Raw genomic sequence first — 16,783 nt, 5'->3', positions numbered from 1 at the left:
GGTATGTGTATGTCCATGCCCATGTACTGGCTTTTCTACATGCTCCAAGAATGTTTCTCAAAGGTATCCAGTGTTCAAATGGGAAGGAGCACAGATCAGATGGGGAATCTGCCCAGGTGTCAGAGAATCCATGTTAATCTTCTGGCCAAAATAACTATCCATTCCAAGTTCATGTTATTATTTTTTGAAAAAATAACAACCATTTTCATTGCTAATACTCTTCAAAGACTTGCAGAGATTTTACCCACTTCTGTAAAACTGTTTAAGATTTCTTAAGTTAGCTCTTAAGAACTTATCTTAAGATAGCTGTGTCTTAAGAGCTGAGATAAATTCTAGTCTGGAAGTAAGAATGACCCAGAGCAGATGCCCTTTCTCAATTCCACATGAATGGAGACTTTAGGCTGGATTCTACCTCCTTAAAATAAAGGCAGGGATGTGTATGGACCCAGTCAAGGGTGGAGAAACAAAGTTGGTAGTGACTCACTTCAGTTTTTGGAAGGAGGCGGATTAAGCTTCCACCCCCACAAGCCTGATGCTGGGAACTCCCACTTTGGAAGATGAGGCAGATCTTGACATGAAAGCGGTCTGAAGTAGCGTCCCACCCTAGAAAAGAAGTTAAATTCATTGGTAGATTTGAGACTGCACAGCTAAAATGTAAGAAACACAAGTGTCCACTATATTCAAAAGCCTTAAAAATGCACATTTTGTTCGGTGACCAGTGTCAAATTTATAACTCTATCTTTAGGAAGTTATTAAGCATGTGTGCAAAGATTAAACTACTAGGCAGATCATCTAAACTGGGTTTATCATAAAAAAATAGAAAGCGAACCTAAGTGTCCAACAATAAGAGTTTAATTAAATACATCCATATAATGTTATATTTTTCATATTTAAAATAATGTTATAGATACATATTTATTAATGGATAAGGTGTCTAAAATATATTAAGGACAAACACAGGTGACCAACACATATGTACTTGATGATTCCATTTCAGTAAAATAAATACATGTGTGAGTATATGCATATGGTTTTAAAAGCTCTTAAGGCCGGGTGCGGTGGCTCACGCCTGTAATCCCAGCACTTTGGGAGGCCGAGGCAGGCAGCTCATGAGGTCAGGAGATCAAGACCGTCCTGGCTAACACAGTGAAACCCCATCTCTACTAAAAATACAAAAAGTTAGCCAGGCATGGTGGCGGACGCCTGTAGTCCCAGCTACTCAGGAGGCTGAGGCAGGAGAATGGTGTGAACCCGGGAGGCAGAGCTTTCAGTGAGCCAAAATCATGCCATTGCACTCCAGCCTGGGTGACACAGCAAGATTCCATCTCAAAAAAATAAAAAAGCTCTTAAAGGGTTTCTGGTTCAAGGTGGTGGATTGACTGCATGCTTTTAACTTCCCCTTGCTCTCTAAATCTCACTAACATGATATAAAAATACACACACAGTCACAAAGAACACAGTTTGTATAAAAGTACAAAAAGAAACTCCCCCTGATTTTACCCCCCATCCCAACTCTAGGTCTTACCTCCATCTCTAGAAATGGGAAGAATGCTGAGGAGTAAGACAAAAGAATGGGAAAAGGAGATTTTGACTTTTTGTTTTTATACTTTCTGTACTATTTGTTGTTTTCATTAGTACTGTGTATTTCTGTAACTTTAAAAGTTATTGAAGGCTAGATTTAAAAGTGGTAATACAGTAGCATCACAGCATTTTGCATTTAGCTTAACTAGGGTTCACCTAAATTTGAGAAGGGTGGAGGGCAAATGAGAAAGAATAAAGGAAAGAAAAAAGGAAGAGAAAGAGGAAGAAGGGGAGTGCAAAAGAGAACATTTTAAATAGTGTTGTGATTTCTGCCTGACCTTTCTTCTTTCTCTCTCTCTCTCTCTTTCTCTTTCTCTCTCTCTCTTTAAGAGACAATATCTCTCTCTGTCACTCAGGCTAAAGTGCAGTGGCATGATCACAGCTCACTACAGCCTCAAATTCCTGGGTTCAAGCCATCCTCCCACCTCAGCCTCCTGAGTAGGTGGGACTACCTACTGTCCCACCACACCTGGCTAATTTGTTTTTATTTTTGCAGACACGGGGGTCTTGCTATGTTGCCCAGGCTGGTCTCGAACTCTTGGTCTCAAGCAGTCCTCCCACCTTGGCCTCCCAAGGCAATAGGATCTGATCTTTTCAATTAACTTGGACCTAACCCAAAATAAATCTGAAAGAGTTAGACATTTCTCAAAAGAAGACATTCATACAGCCAACAGACACATGAAAAAATGCTCATCATCACTCGCCATCAGAGAAATGCAAATCAAAACCACAATGAGATACCATCTCACACCAGTTAGAATGGCAATCATTAAAAAATCAGGAAACAACAGGTGTTGGAGAGGACGTGGAGAAATAGGAACACTTTTACACTGTTGATGGGATTGTAAACTAGTTCAACCATTATGGAAAACAGTATGGCACTTCCTCAAGGATCTAGAACTAGATGTACCATATGACCCAGCCATCCCACTACTGGGTATATACCCAAAGGATTATAAATTATGCTACTACAAAGACACATGCGCCGGGCATGGTGGCTCAAGCCTGTAATCCCAGCACTTTGGGAGGCCGAGACGGGCGGATCACAAGGTCAGGAGATCGAGACCATCCTGGCTAACATGGTGAAACCCCGTCTCTACTCAAAAATACAAAAAACTAGCTGGGCGAGGTGGCGGGCACCTGTAGTCCCAGCTACCCGGAAGGCTGAGGCAGGAGAATGGCGTAAACCCAGGAGGCGAAGCTTGCAGTGAGCTGAGATCCGGCCACTGCACTCCAGCCTGGGTGACAGATCCAGACTCTGTCTCAAAAAAAAAAAAAAAAAAGACACATGCACACGTATGTTTATTGCGGCACTATTCACAATAGCAAAGACTTGGAATCAACCCAAATGTCCATCAGTGACAGACTGGATTGAGAAAATGTGGCACATATACACCATGGAATACTATGCAGCCATAAAAAACGATGAGTTTGCGTCCTTTGTAGGGACATGGATGCAGCTGGAAACCATCATTCTTAGCAAACTATCACAAGAAGAGGAAACCAAACACCACATGTTCTCACTCATAGGTGGGAACTGAACAATGAGCTCACTTGGACTCGGGAAGGGGAACATCACACAATGGGGCCTATCATGGGGAGGGGGGAGAGGGGAGGGATTGCATTGGGGAGTTATACCTGATATAAATGATGAATTGATGGGTGCTGACGAGTTGATGGGTGCAGCACACCAACATGGCACATATATACATATGTAACAAACCTGCACGTTATGCACATGTACCCTAGAACTTAAAGTATAATAAAAAAAAAAAAAAGAGCTGATGTGAATTTGATCTATTTCTGGTGCTGTGTGCTCTTCATAGGTTGAGTATCTTGTCATGCTAAGTGTGATTCTATTGTTAACAGGTCCTTTTATTTTTATTTGTTTATATACATTTAAATAGCATGGCTTATAAATACAACTACTTCATTATTGCTCAACTAACAAAGCTTATGTCATGCACATGTGTTGGGTTTTCTACATGGTCCAAGGTTCTATTCCAAACTGAATGATTTAAGGTATTTTCAGGGGTAATCCCATTCCCCTCTTAATTTAGTGGTTAACTCTCAAGAAGATGGAAAGCCAGTGCAGAAATTAGTAATCAGTGGTGGAATTCAGGTGTTTTTAATTTTCTTCCCGTCTCTCTTTAGTTGTATTTTCAATTTGGACAATAAGTATTCCTTTTGTAGTAAGAAAACTAGGCTGGGCACGGTGGCTCACGCCTGTAATCCCAGCACTTTGGTAAGCTGAGGCGGGCAGATCACGAGGTCAGGCTCAAACGAGACTCAGCCTGGCCAACATGGTAAAACCCAGTCTCTACTAAAAATACAAAAATTAGCCTGGCATGGTGGCATACGCCTGTAATCCCAGCTAGTCAGGAGGCTGAGGCAGAAGAATTGCTTCAAACCGGGAGGCGGAGGTTGCAGTGAGCCGAGATCGCACCATTGCACTCCAGCTCTGGGCGACAGAGCAAGACACCATCTTGGGGGGGGGGGGAGAAAAGAACATTATATCTGTATCTATTTATCTATCTATCTATCTATCTATCTATCTATCTATCTATTTATTTATTTATTTAGAGACATGGTCTTACTCTGTCAGCCTGGCTGGAGTGTAGTGGTGTGATCACAGCTCACTGCAGACTGGAACTCCTGGGCTCAAGCAATCTTCCCACCTCAGCCTCCTGAGTAGCTGGGACTGCAGGTGTGCACCACCATGCCTGGCTAATTTTTTATTTTTATTTTTGTAGAGACAAGGTCTCACTATGTTGCCCTGGCTGGTCTTGAACTCCTGGCCCCAAGTGATCCTCCCACCTTGGCCTCCCAAATTGTTGGGATTACAGGTGTTAACCACTGCACTGGGCCAGAAAACTGTATTTTTAAAAACTTTTTGAAATGATAGCTATAGCTCTTACTCCACCTTCACCTGGATGATGGGCATCCAGGGACTCTCCTTTCTTTTCATGACTCAACTCTATTCTCATAGGCATCTCATTTCCTTCTGCTGCCCCAAGTGAAGCACTTTTCAGTGACAAGAAATCATAGCATCACAATTTTGCACCTGCTATCCATCCAGTTAGAAAACTCACTCAGTCCCAATCTGTGTCAAAGAGTATTTATAACTAGCCCCTCAATTGATTTTCTCTTTTTCCTTGTGTAAAGTGCTTCCTGAAATTATAAGAAACTCAAATTTATATTAATCAGTAAGACTTTTTCTTCAGAATTTGAAATATACATAGAAAAATGTTTTTGTAGCAAAAATGTTAAATAGACTACTATTTTATGATATAAATTAAAAGTCAGCCAAGAAACTTCAGATAGTATAGATGAGGAACTCATATACTGATGATTAATCCATGCTCTGGCTGCAAAATTGAACAACTGGGGTTGGGCCATCCCCAAAGAACAAGTTTGAAATCCTGGAAAGACAATCAAACCTTTATCTCAGGCCTATGGTAAATCCTTTGGATCCTTTTGAAGTTAGGGGGTAAGGAGCAGTTGAGGAATTTTTACTCTTTAGGGGGCCAGGTCCTATGGAAATCTGCCCAACCTGGTAGTCTAACCAGGTTGCAGGGTTACAGGTTGCAGGGTTAATGGTCCTGATCAGTAGAAAGTGAGACTCCGAGACTATGTGTTCTCTTGGAAGATAGACACTTGGGTAGATACTTAATTATGAGTTAGGGACCCAGTTTTTCTTTGTTTGGTTGGTTTTGGGTTTTTTTTTTTTTTGAGACGGAGTCTCGCTCTGTCGCCCAGGCTGGAGTGCAGTGACACCATCTCAGCTCACTGCAACCTCCGCCTCCCAGATTCAAGCGACTCTCCTGCCTCGACCTTCTGAGTAGCTGGGATTACAGGTGCCTGCCAACATGCTTGGCTAGGGACCCACTTTTAATACCTTATTATGTGATGCAGAACAATTTCTTTAATCTCATGGACTCTTATTTTTATAGATTTGAAATGGAAATGATATTGTTTATTTTGCAAATTAAATGAGAGGCTCCCTATAGGTATACAGTGCTGAGGTCCTAATGGATAAGAACAAGCTTTAAAACATTTATTAAGATAAAAAGGATAAAATACATCCTGTCTATAGTACTGTTGTTGTGTCTTTTTTAGTGTGGAAAGTGGTAGACAAGCAGTTCCTGATCAGCCCAGTGGGAAGTCTGGAAAGACCTTCGTGTTCTACTTTAGTATTTTGTAACTTGTTTACTTATTAAACTAACGCCTAGACAACAAGAATAGCATTTTTCTTCCGTGGAATCCATCTCTAAGAAAACATACACCTGGAAGCTGTCAACAACAAATAAGCCAGCAAGTCAGAGTAAGCCCATTGACAGAGTTGGCATGGATCAGCTTTGATCCTTCCTCAGGGCAGTGAAGCAAAGGACATAGGAGAGTACTTGTCAGGGGTTCTCACAGGAATTCCACTCTGCCTGGCTATCCAGAGATCACAGCCACCTCCCCTGTCACCTGACATCAGGGCTGCTAAGGTTGCTTTACAGAAAGCTCTGTTGAACCAAACTCAGGAGATCTCAAATAGCACAAGTCCGGATATAAATTCTGAAAATCCTTCTTGAGACGAAAACGTCTCTCCCCAGATCCACCAAGCTGTCTGATAACATGCCAACCTGGCCTCTTTGTTCATTATCTCCAAGATCTCAGGCTGGCTGCTAAGCCACTGCAGCAGCCTCCTTACCTGATGTCCCACTTATACCCCCAAACTCAACACAACTTCTCCAGGATATTCTCTCCATTGCACCATTTTACCCAAAATTCTTAGGTGTACTAAAATTTTGTTCCAGCTTGGATTGTGCACAGTAACTCCAATACTGTCCTCACTACTGTTCCCTTGCCTCACCCCCACTAAGTCTGCTGGGTTGGGCCTATACTGAATCTCCGTATCACCCTCACCCACTCCACCCTACCTCACCATCTTTGTTGGATCACTGCTCACTTGCAGAAAGTGAAGTGTAAACCCTGCTAGTCATTTCCACTCTTTAATCATACATGATAGACCTTTAACGTGTCCCTTAGAATCTACCATATTTGATAATAAAAGAGGTATTGAAGGCATATTTTCTGCTCCTCTGCTTTCAGATTCCTCCTTCTGTCCCTACTTCTGAGATGGAGACTGAGTAGGGAGTGACCAAATTGATCTGGAGAAGATGAACCAGATGTGCTGAGATTATGGAGCCTGGCCTCAGTGGGGAGAACTGGAATCCTAACCCATCAGTCCAACTGTCATATCCAATTTTAAACTCTGGCCGGGAACCATGGTTCACACCTGTAATCCCAGCATTTTGGAAGGCCAGGCAGAATGATTGCTTGAGGTCAGGAGTTCAAGACCAGCCTGGGCAACATAGTAAGACACTGTCTCTACAAAAAAAATTTTTTTAATTAACCAGGCATGGCGGTGCATGCCGATAATCCCAGCTCCTTGGGAGTCTGAGGTGAGAGGATTGCCTGAGCCCAGGAGTTGAAGGTTACAGTGAGCTGATCATGCCACTGCACTCCAATCTGGGTGACAGAGCGAGACCCTGTCTCAAAAAAAGAAAAGAAAAGCCAGTAGTCTCCCACCTCTTTCCTTCTTCCTCCGGGCTCCACCCCCAAAGCGCTAACACTCACTACTGTGCTCCCCTTTCCTCACCCCAGATTTCTTTATACTCTCCCTGCCCCAGTGGAAGCTTCTCAACTAACTGTTTTTTTTGTTTTTTGTTTTTTTTTTTTTTCCGAGACGGAGTCTCACTCTGTCACCCAGGCTGGAGTACAGTGGCCGGATCTCAGCTCACTGCAAGCTCCACCTCCCGGGTTTACGCCATTCTCCTGCCTCAGCCTCCAGAGTAGCTGGGATTACAGGCGCCCGCCACCTCGCCCGGCTAGTTTTTTGTATTTTTAGTAGATACGGTGTTTCACTGTGTTAGCCAGGATGGTCTCAACTAACTGTTGATCTCATTGTCAGATTATAGGAATTCACAATAAGGCATGATGAGGATTAATTCTTCTGAAATATATTTACATTTTAAAAGAGTTTGTTGACATCTGCAGTAGCCAGTGGTGACCACCAGAAAAGACTCCTTCTGCTTGAGGAGTGGAGAGGGAAGAGTGGGAAGGACTTTGTCTTGCGGCATTGGTGCCAGCTCAGTCACAGTAGAATAGAGCACCAAGTAGATTCCTAATGTTCCCAACTCCAAGCCCTGGCTTTCAGATGATATTTCTGGATCTGCCCTGGGTTGGGGACAGGAGGGGAAGGATAGAGCTTGCTGCCCTGAAGGGAAAGATACAAGCCTGTCTGGATTCTGACTGAAGAGCCTTTGGGCCTTGAGTGAACATTGGCAGTAGCTAAATGGTATTTACCAAGGGCCTTCAGCAAGACCCAGTGCTGTGCTAGCTTTTGGTCTGACCAAGCATGGTCACAGTGGTGGTGGCCACAGTGGTACCTGTATCACCCCTTCCCCAGCTTTAGGCAGCTCAGCACAGAGAGACTCCATTTGTTTGGGGGAAAGTAAAGGAAGGGAACAAGAATCTCTGCCTGGTAATCCAGAGAATTCTCTCAGATCTTACCCAAGACCACCAAGGCTATACCTCTATGAGTCTGTAAGAGTCACAGTGGTACCGGGCTTGGGGTGCCCCCTAATGCAGATATGACTGTAGTGACCAAATCATAGATCACAACACTCAATTCCCTTTGAATACCTGGAAAACTTTCCCAAGAAGGACAGATAAAAGTAAGCTCAGACTGCAAAGACTATAATAAATACCTAACTCTTCAATGCTCAGACATCAACAAATATTCACAAGCCTCAGGACCATCTAGGAAAACATCACCTCACCAAACAAGCGAAATAAGGCACCAATGACCAATCCTGGAGTGACAGATATGTGACCTTTCAGACAGAGAATTCAAAATAGCAGTTTTGAGGAAGCTCAATGAAATTCAGGATAACACAGAGGAGGAAATTCAGAATCCTATCAGATAAATTTAACAAAGAGATTGAAATAATTTTTAAAAAGTAAGCAGAAATTTTGGAGCTGAAAAACTCAGTTGATATGCTGAAGACTGCATCACAGTCAACAGAACTGATCAAGCGGAAGAAAGAATGAGTAAGCTTGAAGACAGACCGTTTTGAAAATACAGAGAGGAGACAAAAGAGAAGAGAATGAAGCATGCCTGCAACATCTAGAAAATAGTCTCAAAAGGACAAATCTAAGAGTTATTGGCCTTAAATAGGAAGTTAAGGGTAGAAAGTTTATTCAAAGGGATAATAACAGGGAACTTTCCAAACCTAGAGAAAGATATTCATAGTCAAGTACAGGAAGATTATAAAACACCAAGCAGATAGCCCAAAGAAGACTAACTGAAGGTATTTAATAATCAAACTCCCAAAGGTCAAAGATAAAGAAAGGATCCTAAAAGCAGCAAGAGAAAAGAAATAAATAACATACAATGGAGGTCCAACATGTCTGGCAGCAGACTTCTCAGTGGAAACCTTACAGGCCAGGTGAAAGTGGCATGACATATTTAAAGTGCTGAAGGAAAAAAAAAAACTTTTATCCTAGAATAATATATCCAGGGAAAATATCCTTCAAAGATGAAGGAGAAATAAAGATTCCCAACCAAACAAAAGTTGAGGGATTTCATCAACACTTGACTTCTCCTACAAGAAATGCTAAAGGGAGTTCTGCAATTTGAAAGAAAATGATGTTGAGGAGCAATAAGAAATTTTCTGAAGGGGCCAGGTGCAGTGACTCAACCCTGTAATCCCAGCACTTTGGGAGGCCACGGCGGGCGGATGACCTGAGGTCGGAAGTTCAAGACCAGCCTGGCCAACATGGCGAAATCCTGTCTCTACTGAGAATACAAAAAAAAAAAAAAAAAATAGCCAAGCATGGCGGTGCATGCCTGTAATGCCAGCTACTTGGGAGGCTGAGGCAGGAGAATCACTTGAACCTGGGAGGCAGAGATTGTAGTGGGCCGAGTTGGTACCACCGCCCTCCAGCCCAAGCAACAGAGTGAGACTCTGTCTCCAAAAAAAAAAAAAAGAAAAAGAAATTATCTGAAGGTATAAAACTCTCTGGTAATATTAAGTACACAGACGAGCACAGAATATCATGACACAATAATAGTGGTGTGTAAACTACTCATATCTTGAGCAGAAAGTCTAAAAGGTGAATCTATCAAAAATAATAACTACAACAACTTTTCAAGACATAGAGAGTAGAATAAGACATAACTAGAAACAATAAAATGTTTAAAAGGAGGGGTGGCCTGGCGCGGTGGCTCAAGCCTGTAATCCCAGCACTTTAGGAGGCTGAGACGGGCAGATCACGAGGTCAGGAGATCAAGACCATCCTGGCTAACACGGTGAAACCCTGTCTCTACTAAAAAATACAAAAAATTAGCCGGGCGAGGTGGCGGGCGCCTGTAGTCCCAGCTACTCGGGAGGCTGAGGCAGGAGAATGGCCTAAACCCCGGAGGTGGAGCTTGCAGTGAGCTGGGATCCAGCCACTGCACTCCAGTCTGGAAGACAGAGCAAGACTCCTTCTCAAAAAAAAAAAAAAAAAAAAAAAGTGGGGGCAATGTAGTGTGGAGTTTTTATTAACTTTCTCTACTTTGTTTCTGCAATTAGTGTTAAGTTGTCATCATTTTTAAATAATGGGTTATAAGACGTTATTTGCAAACCTCATGATAACTTCAAATCAAAAAGCCTACAACAGATATGCAAAAAATGAAAAGGAAGAAATTAAAACATACCACCATAGAAGATCACCTTCATAAAAAAGAAGAAGGAATGAAGGAGGGAAAGAGGGAAGGAGAGAGTGGGAGGAAGGGATGGAAGAAGGAAGCGAGGAGAGGGAGGGGAGGACAGACAACAAAACAATCCGAAAACAAATAACAATATGGCAGCAGTAAGTCCTTACTTATAAATAATAACATTGAATGTAAATGGACTAAATTCTCTAATCAAAAGAAATATAGTGGTTAAATGGATTTAAAATACAAAACCCAGCCAGGCATGGTGGCTCGTGCCTGTAATCCCAGCACTTTGGGAGGCCAAGGAAAGAGGATCGCTTGAGCCCAGGAGTTTGAGACCAGCCTGCGCAACACAGTAAGACTCTGTCTCTATAAAGAAAAAAAAACTTTAAAAAAAAGTGAGAAAACAAGACCCAACAATCTGTTGCCTACAAGAAACACTCTTCACCTATAAATACATACATATGCCTAAAATAAAGGGATGGAAAAAGATATTCCACACAAATGGAAACCAAAAAAGAGTAGGAGTTGCTATATTTCTATCAGACAAAATAGATTTCAAGAGAAAAATATAAAAAGAGACAAAGATTATTATATGATGAAGAAGTCAACACAGCAAGAGGATATAACAATTATAATTGTATATGCACCCAACACTGGAGTACCCAGATAAGAAAAGCAAATGTTATTAGAACTAAAGAGAGTTAGACCCCAATACAATAATAACTGGAGACTTCAGCACCACACTTTCAGCATTGGACAGATCATCCAGACAGAAAATCAACAAACATCCAATTTAATCTGCACTCTAAACCAAATATATGTAATTGATATTTACAGAACATTTCATCCAATAGCTGCAGAATACACAATCTTCTCCTCAGCACATGGATCATTCTTGAGGATAGACCATAGGCTAGGCCACAAAACAAGTCTTCAAAAAAAATGTTTTTAATTAAAATCAGGCCAGGCATGGTAGCTCATGCCTGTAATCCTAGTATTTTAGGAGGCTGAAGTGACTGGATCACCTGAGTGAGGAGTTTGAGACCAGTCTGGCCAACATGGTGAAACCCCATCTCTACTAAAAATACAGGAAAAATTAGCTGGGTGCAGTGGCAGGTACCTGTAATCCCAGCTACTCAGGAAACTGAGGCAGGAGAATTGCTTGAACCTGGGAGGCGGAAGTTGCATTGAATCGAGATCACGCCGCTGCACTCCAGCCTGGGTGACAGAGCGGGACTACGTCTCAAAAAAAAAAAAAAAAAAAAAAAAAATTGAAATCATATCAAGTATCTTCTCGGACCACAATGGACTAAAACTAGAAATCAGTAACGTGGAATTTTGGAAACTATGCAAACGCTTGGAAATTAAATGATATGTTCCTGAACAACCAGTAGTTCAATGAAGAAATTAAGAAAGAAAATTTAAACTTTCTTTTTTTTTTTTTTTTTTTTTGAGACGGAGTCTCGCTCTATCGCCGGGGCTGGAGTGCAGTGGCCGGATCTCAGCTCACTGCAAGCTCCCCGTCTCGGGTTCCCACCATTCTCCTGCCTCAGCCTCTCGAGTAGCTGGGACTACAGGCGCCCGCCACCTCGCCCGGCTAGATTTTTGTATTTTTTAGTAGAGACGGGGTTTCACCGTATTAGCCAGGATGGTCTCCATCTCCTGACCTCGTGATCCGCCCGTCTCGGCCTCCCAAAGTGCTGGGATTACAGGCTTGAGCCACCGCGCCCGGCCATTAAACTTTCTTAAAACAAATGAAAATAGAAACACAATATACCAAAACCTAAGGAATACAGTGAAAGCAGTACTAATAGGGAAGTTTATGGCTATCAGTGACCACATCAAAAAAGAAGAAAAACTTCAAATAAACAACCTAATAGTGCATCTTAAATAACTAGAAAAGCAAGAGCAAACCAAACCCAAGTTAGTAGAAAAAAAATAATAAAGATCAGAGCATAAGCAAATGAAATTGAAATGAAGAAAACAATACAAAAGATCAATGAAACAAAATGTTGGCTTTTTGAAAATATAAACAAAATTGGCAAATCTTTAGTCAGACTAAGAATAAAGAAGACCCAAATAAATAAAATCAGGGACAAAAATGGTGACAACTAATACCACAGAAATTCAATGGATCATTAAAGACTACTACAAGCAACTATAGCCAATAAGTTGGAAAACCTAGAAGAATCAGCTACATTATTAGACACATACAACTTACCAAGATTGAACCATGAAGAAATCCAAGAGTTTGTTAATTTAAAGTATTTTATGTTTACAGAAAGATTTGTAGAAACTTAGAGAAACAATTTTTATGCAGTTTATTTTTTTCTGATTTTAAATTAATACATGCTATAATCAGCAGATATATATTCATATTTTCACCTAAATATACATACAAAAATTGTCATAGGTGCCCTATTCAGAATAGCCCTGAACTAGAAACAATCTGAATGTTCATCAACAGAAGAATGGAAAAATTGTGACCTATTCATACAACGGACATTACACAACAAGGACAATGAAGGAACTACAACTTTGTGCAGTCACATGTATGAATCTCACAAACATAATTGTGAGCAAAGTAAGCCAGGCACAAATGAGAACACATTATATGATTCCACTTATATAAAACTGAAAATTAGACAAAATAAATCAGTGATGTTGGAAGTCAGGATGGTGTTTACCTGTTGGGATGGTGGAGATAGTAGTGACCAAGAGTAAGACACAAGAGCAACTTTGGGGTGGTAATATTCTTCTTTGCCTGGATCATACTCACATAAGTTACATAGGTGTTGATTTTGTGAAAATTCATTGAACTGTAAACTTACCTACTTTTCTGTATGCATATTTTTATCCTTATAAAGTTTACTAAATTACTTATACATCCTTATGATAGGAAATCTAGAAAACAGAAACGTGTTAAAAAACAGTTTTCAAAATAAGGAAACATTATGGCTGTCATATAAATATAAAATGAGCACATCAAAGATTTTATTTAACTCATTAATTAATGAGAAAACCAGTAAGGTGTTATAACTGGTTCAAATGGATTTGATTTACAGAGATCTATATTACCTGCCAGACAAAATTTATTTGCATTGACACGAACAGAGATCATTTGCAGTTATAACAGGAAACATTTGTATTAATGCCAATTTTCTACATCTTAACCTCTTTCTCTACAGAGTTGTAAAATAGTCTAATCAAAGACTAGTCAAAGACAATGAAAGCAGAAATGAATGAATGAACTAATCAGGACACCCACTAAATTTCAAAGGCTTTAACATTTTTTCTTACAATACAGTAAAATCAAAACAACCTATAATCCCTCTATTCAGGGGTAATCTATATATGCACAATTTTGTGCCATAGTTTTAAATATTACATAAGAATTGTCTTATATCTAGAGCAAAATTACTTAATTAAAATTTTTTGAAAACAACTTTTCATACTGAGTACAGAGGTTTTTTTCCCCTTTGTTCTAAAAAGCCTCTGTTCACATTTCTGGTTATTTTCTTAACATGTTTTCTTAGAAGGAAAAGTATTGGATCAAAAGATATGACCGTTTTTAAGACTCTTGATACATATTGCCAAGTTGTTGTGGTGGTTGTTGTTGTCGTTGCTGTTTTTGAGACAGAGTCTCGCTCTGTTGCCCAGGCTGGAGTGCAGTGGCGCAATCTCAGCTCACTGTAACCTTTGCCTCTGGTTTCAAGTGATTCTCCTGCCTCAGCCTCCTGAGCAGCTGGGACTACAGGTGTGCACCGCCACACCTGGCTAATTTTTGTATTTTAGTAGAGATGGGGTTTCACTATGTGGGCCATGGTCTCGAACTCCTGACCTCAAGTGATCCACATGCCTCAGTCTTCCAAAGTGCTAGGATTACAAGTATGAGACATTGCCCAGCCTTATATTGCCGAGTATTATAGGAATACTTTGCAGCACATAATTAGGTTGGAGGGTGAGAGGAAGCAAAAATCTTTCTAAGCTACTTTCATACTCCCAGAATTACTCCTGTCTGTAAGACTTGCAGGAGTAAAATATGTTTATAGTTTATAACTACCCACCATCTGCCTTTTTCTCTTCCTTTCCTTTTGGACTTTGAGCAAAAACCCAGTACTTGCCTAAGGAAAAAGTGTGGGTTGGCACAGCAAACCACAAAAATCTCAAGTTCTAACCAAATTTAAGGCTACAAGAGGCTTCCCTGCACTGATGGCTTCATCTGTATTAGGTTATAAATCCCTTGAGGAATTTTCTAGGACCCAATTCAAACCCTGCTTCCCGTGTTTACACATATTTTCTGATCTGTTTTGCCAGTCTTGATTTAAAATATGCTGGCAGCCGGGAGTGGTGGCTCACGCCTGTAATCCCAGCGCTTTGGGAGGCTGAGGCGGGTGGATCATGAGGTCAAGAGATCAAGACCATCTTGGCCAACCTGGTGAAACCCCATCTCTACTAAAACTACAAAAATTAGCCGGGCATGGTGTTGTGTGCCTGTAGTCCCAGCTACTAGGTAGGGTGAGGCAAGAGAATCACTTGAACCCGGGAGGTGGAGGTTGCAGTGAGCTGAGATCCTGCCACTGCACTCTAGCCTGGGCAACAGAATGAAACTCCATCTCAAAAAAAAAAAAAAAATTCTGGCCAGGTGCTGGGGCAGGTGGCCGGTACCTGTAATCACGCCTGTAATCCCAGCACTTTGGGAGGCCGAGGCAGGTTGATCACGAGGTCCAGAGATCGAGACCATCCTGACTAACACAGCGAAACCCTGTCTCTACTGAAAATACCAAAAATTAGCTGGGGGTGGTGGCACACACCTGTAATCTCAGCTACTAGGGAGGCTGAGGCAGGAGAATCGCTTGAACCTGGGAGGTAGAGGTTGCAGTGAGCCAAGATCGTGCCACTGCACTCCAGCCTGGGCAACAGAATGAGACTCTGTCTCTAAAATAAAATAAAATAAAATAAAATATTCTATAAGCCACATATGTCTAACCATGAGACCCAACTTAATTCAACTATTCTATCAATTGCCTACTAAGTGTCAGGAACTGTGGTGTACTAGGCCTAGGGTAAGTGGTGAGCAAAACAGACTTTTTCCTGCTATAGGAGCGGAAAGGTGTAGTACCTTTCTTCATCCATCATAAGCGTCACAGTTGATACTCCTATAACAAAAGACAGATTAACAAGATAAAAGCATAATAAATTTATTTAACCAAAGTTTTACATGACATGGGAGACTTTAGAAATGAATAGCCCCCCCCACCCCCCCCAAAAAGAAGTAAATATCCAAAGATGCAAGGAAAACTGTGTTTTTATGCTGAGGCTTGATGAAGAATGGACAGCCATGTAGAAATGTGATTGGACAAGAGTATGATCTTACTGTAACAGGCTGAGGAAGAAACCCAGCAAGACCTGCCTTTCTGTTTAGGTTCTTCTGGGTCTCTTCATGTAGCATTCCTTCCTCCTGAGTATGCATAGGACCCCTCTGGAATGAGAGTCTTCAGGATAAAACAGAGAGAGTGACCTGGAGGTTTTATGACTTGCTTTGCAGAAGAGGGGTCCTAGTTTCTAGGACCGGCCATAGGGAAGAGGATTTCTCTCCTTGCTTTAGAGGAGAAAAAGGGGCAAGTGACAAGAAAGCAGAAGGTCAGAGAACACTGGCTTCTGAGGTCCTTCCAGTGTCCTTCAGTTTAAAGTACTATGCCAAGGGCCGACCGTGGTGTCTCACACCTGTAACCCCAGTACTTTGGGAGGCTGAGGCAGGCAGATCAATTGAGGTCAGAAGTTTGAAACCAGCCTGACCAACACAGTGAAACCCCGTCTACTAAAACACAAAAATTAGCCAGGCGTGGTGGTGGGTGCCTGTAATCTCAGCTACTTGGGAGGCTGAGGCAGGAGAATTGCTTGAACTCAGGAGGCAGAGGTTGCAGTGAGCTGAGATCGCACTACTGTACTCCAACCTGGGCGACAGAGTGAGACTCCCTCTCAATAAATAAATAAATAAATAAATAAGCAAAATAAGTAAATAAATAAGCAAAGTACTCAGCCAAGTGAGGTACCATACTTTGGGGTAACATGTCCTGAGTCCTGACACTGCGCTGAGGATGTAGAAAGGATGATTACCGTATACTATATAAAATATAGCCATATACATAGAGGGAAGATTATACATTTTAATGTCAGCTATTTATTATTTTGTTTTATTTCTTTATTTTGTAGAGACAAGGTCTTATTATGTTGCACAGGTTGGAGCTCAGTGTCTATGCCTAGGCGCGATCATAGTGCACTGCAGCCTTGAACTCCTGGCCTCAAGGGATCCTCCCGGCCTCATCCTCCCAAGGATATTTATTATTTTGTTATATTGGTAGGTAGGTCTCTTACCAACTGGATAAAATTCTCCTTAAAGGCAGGGGCCATGTCTTTACTTCTCTGGTATACTCCAAAGTG

General features: G+C 41.4%; 1 long non-coding RNA gene across 2 annotated transcripts in view; it reads left to right on the top strand.

Moving 5' to 3' along the window:
* LOC111542768 overlaps positions 1–16,783 on the top strand; it is a 100,067-nt gene that overhangs the window by 75,437 nt on the left and 7,847 nt on the right. The window contains exon 4 of one of the 2 annotated variants that reach the window (XR_002731652.1): positions 6,682–6,951. The exons of the other annotated variant lie outside the window; for it this stretch is intronic. This is a non-coding gene — a long non-coding RNA (uncharacterized LOC111542768). Of the gene's footprint in view, positions 1–6,681; positions 6,952–16,783 lie in introns of those variants that run through there. 2 annotated transcript variants of the gene reach the window in all.

This window comes from Piliocolobus tephrosceles, chromosome 11, assembly GCF_002776525.5.
Source record: "Piliocolobus tephrosceles isolate RC106 chromosome 11, ASM277652v3, whole genome shotgun sequence".
NCBI lineage: Eukaryota > Metazoa > Chordata > Mammalia > Primates > Cercopithecidae > Piliocolobus > Piliocolobus tephrosceles.
Note: the sequence above shows the minus strand (reverse complement) of the source record. Positions and strands in the feature narration are given on the sequence as shown.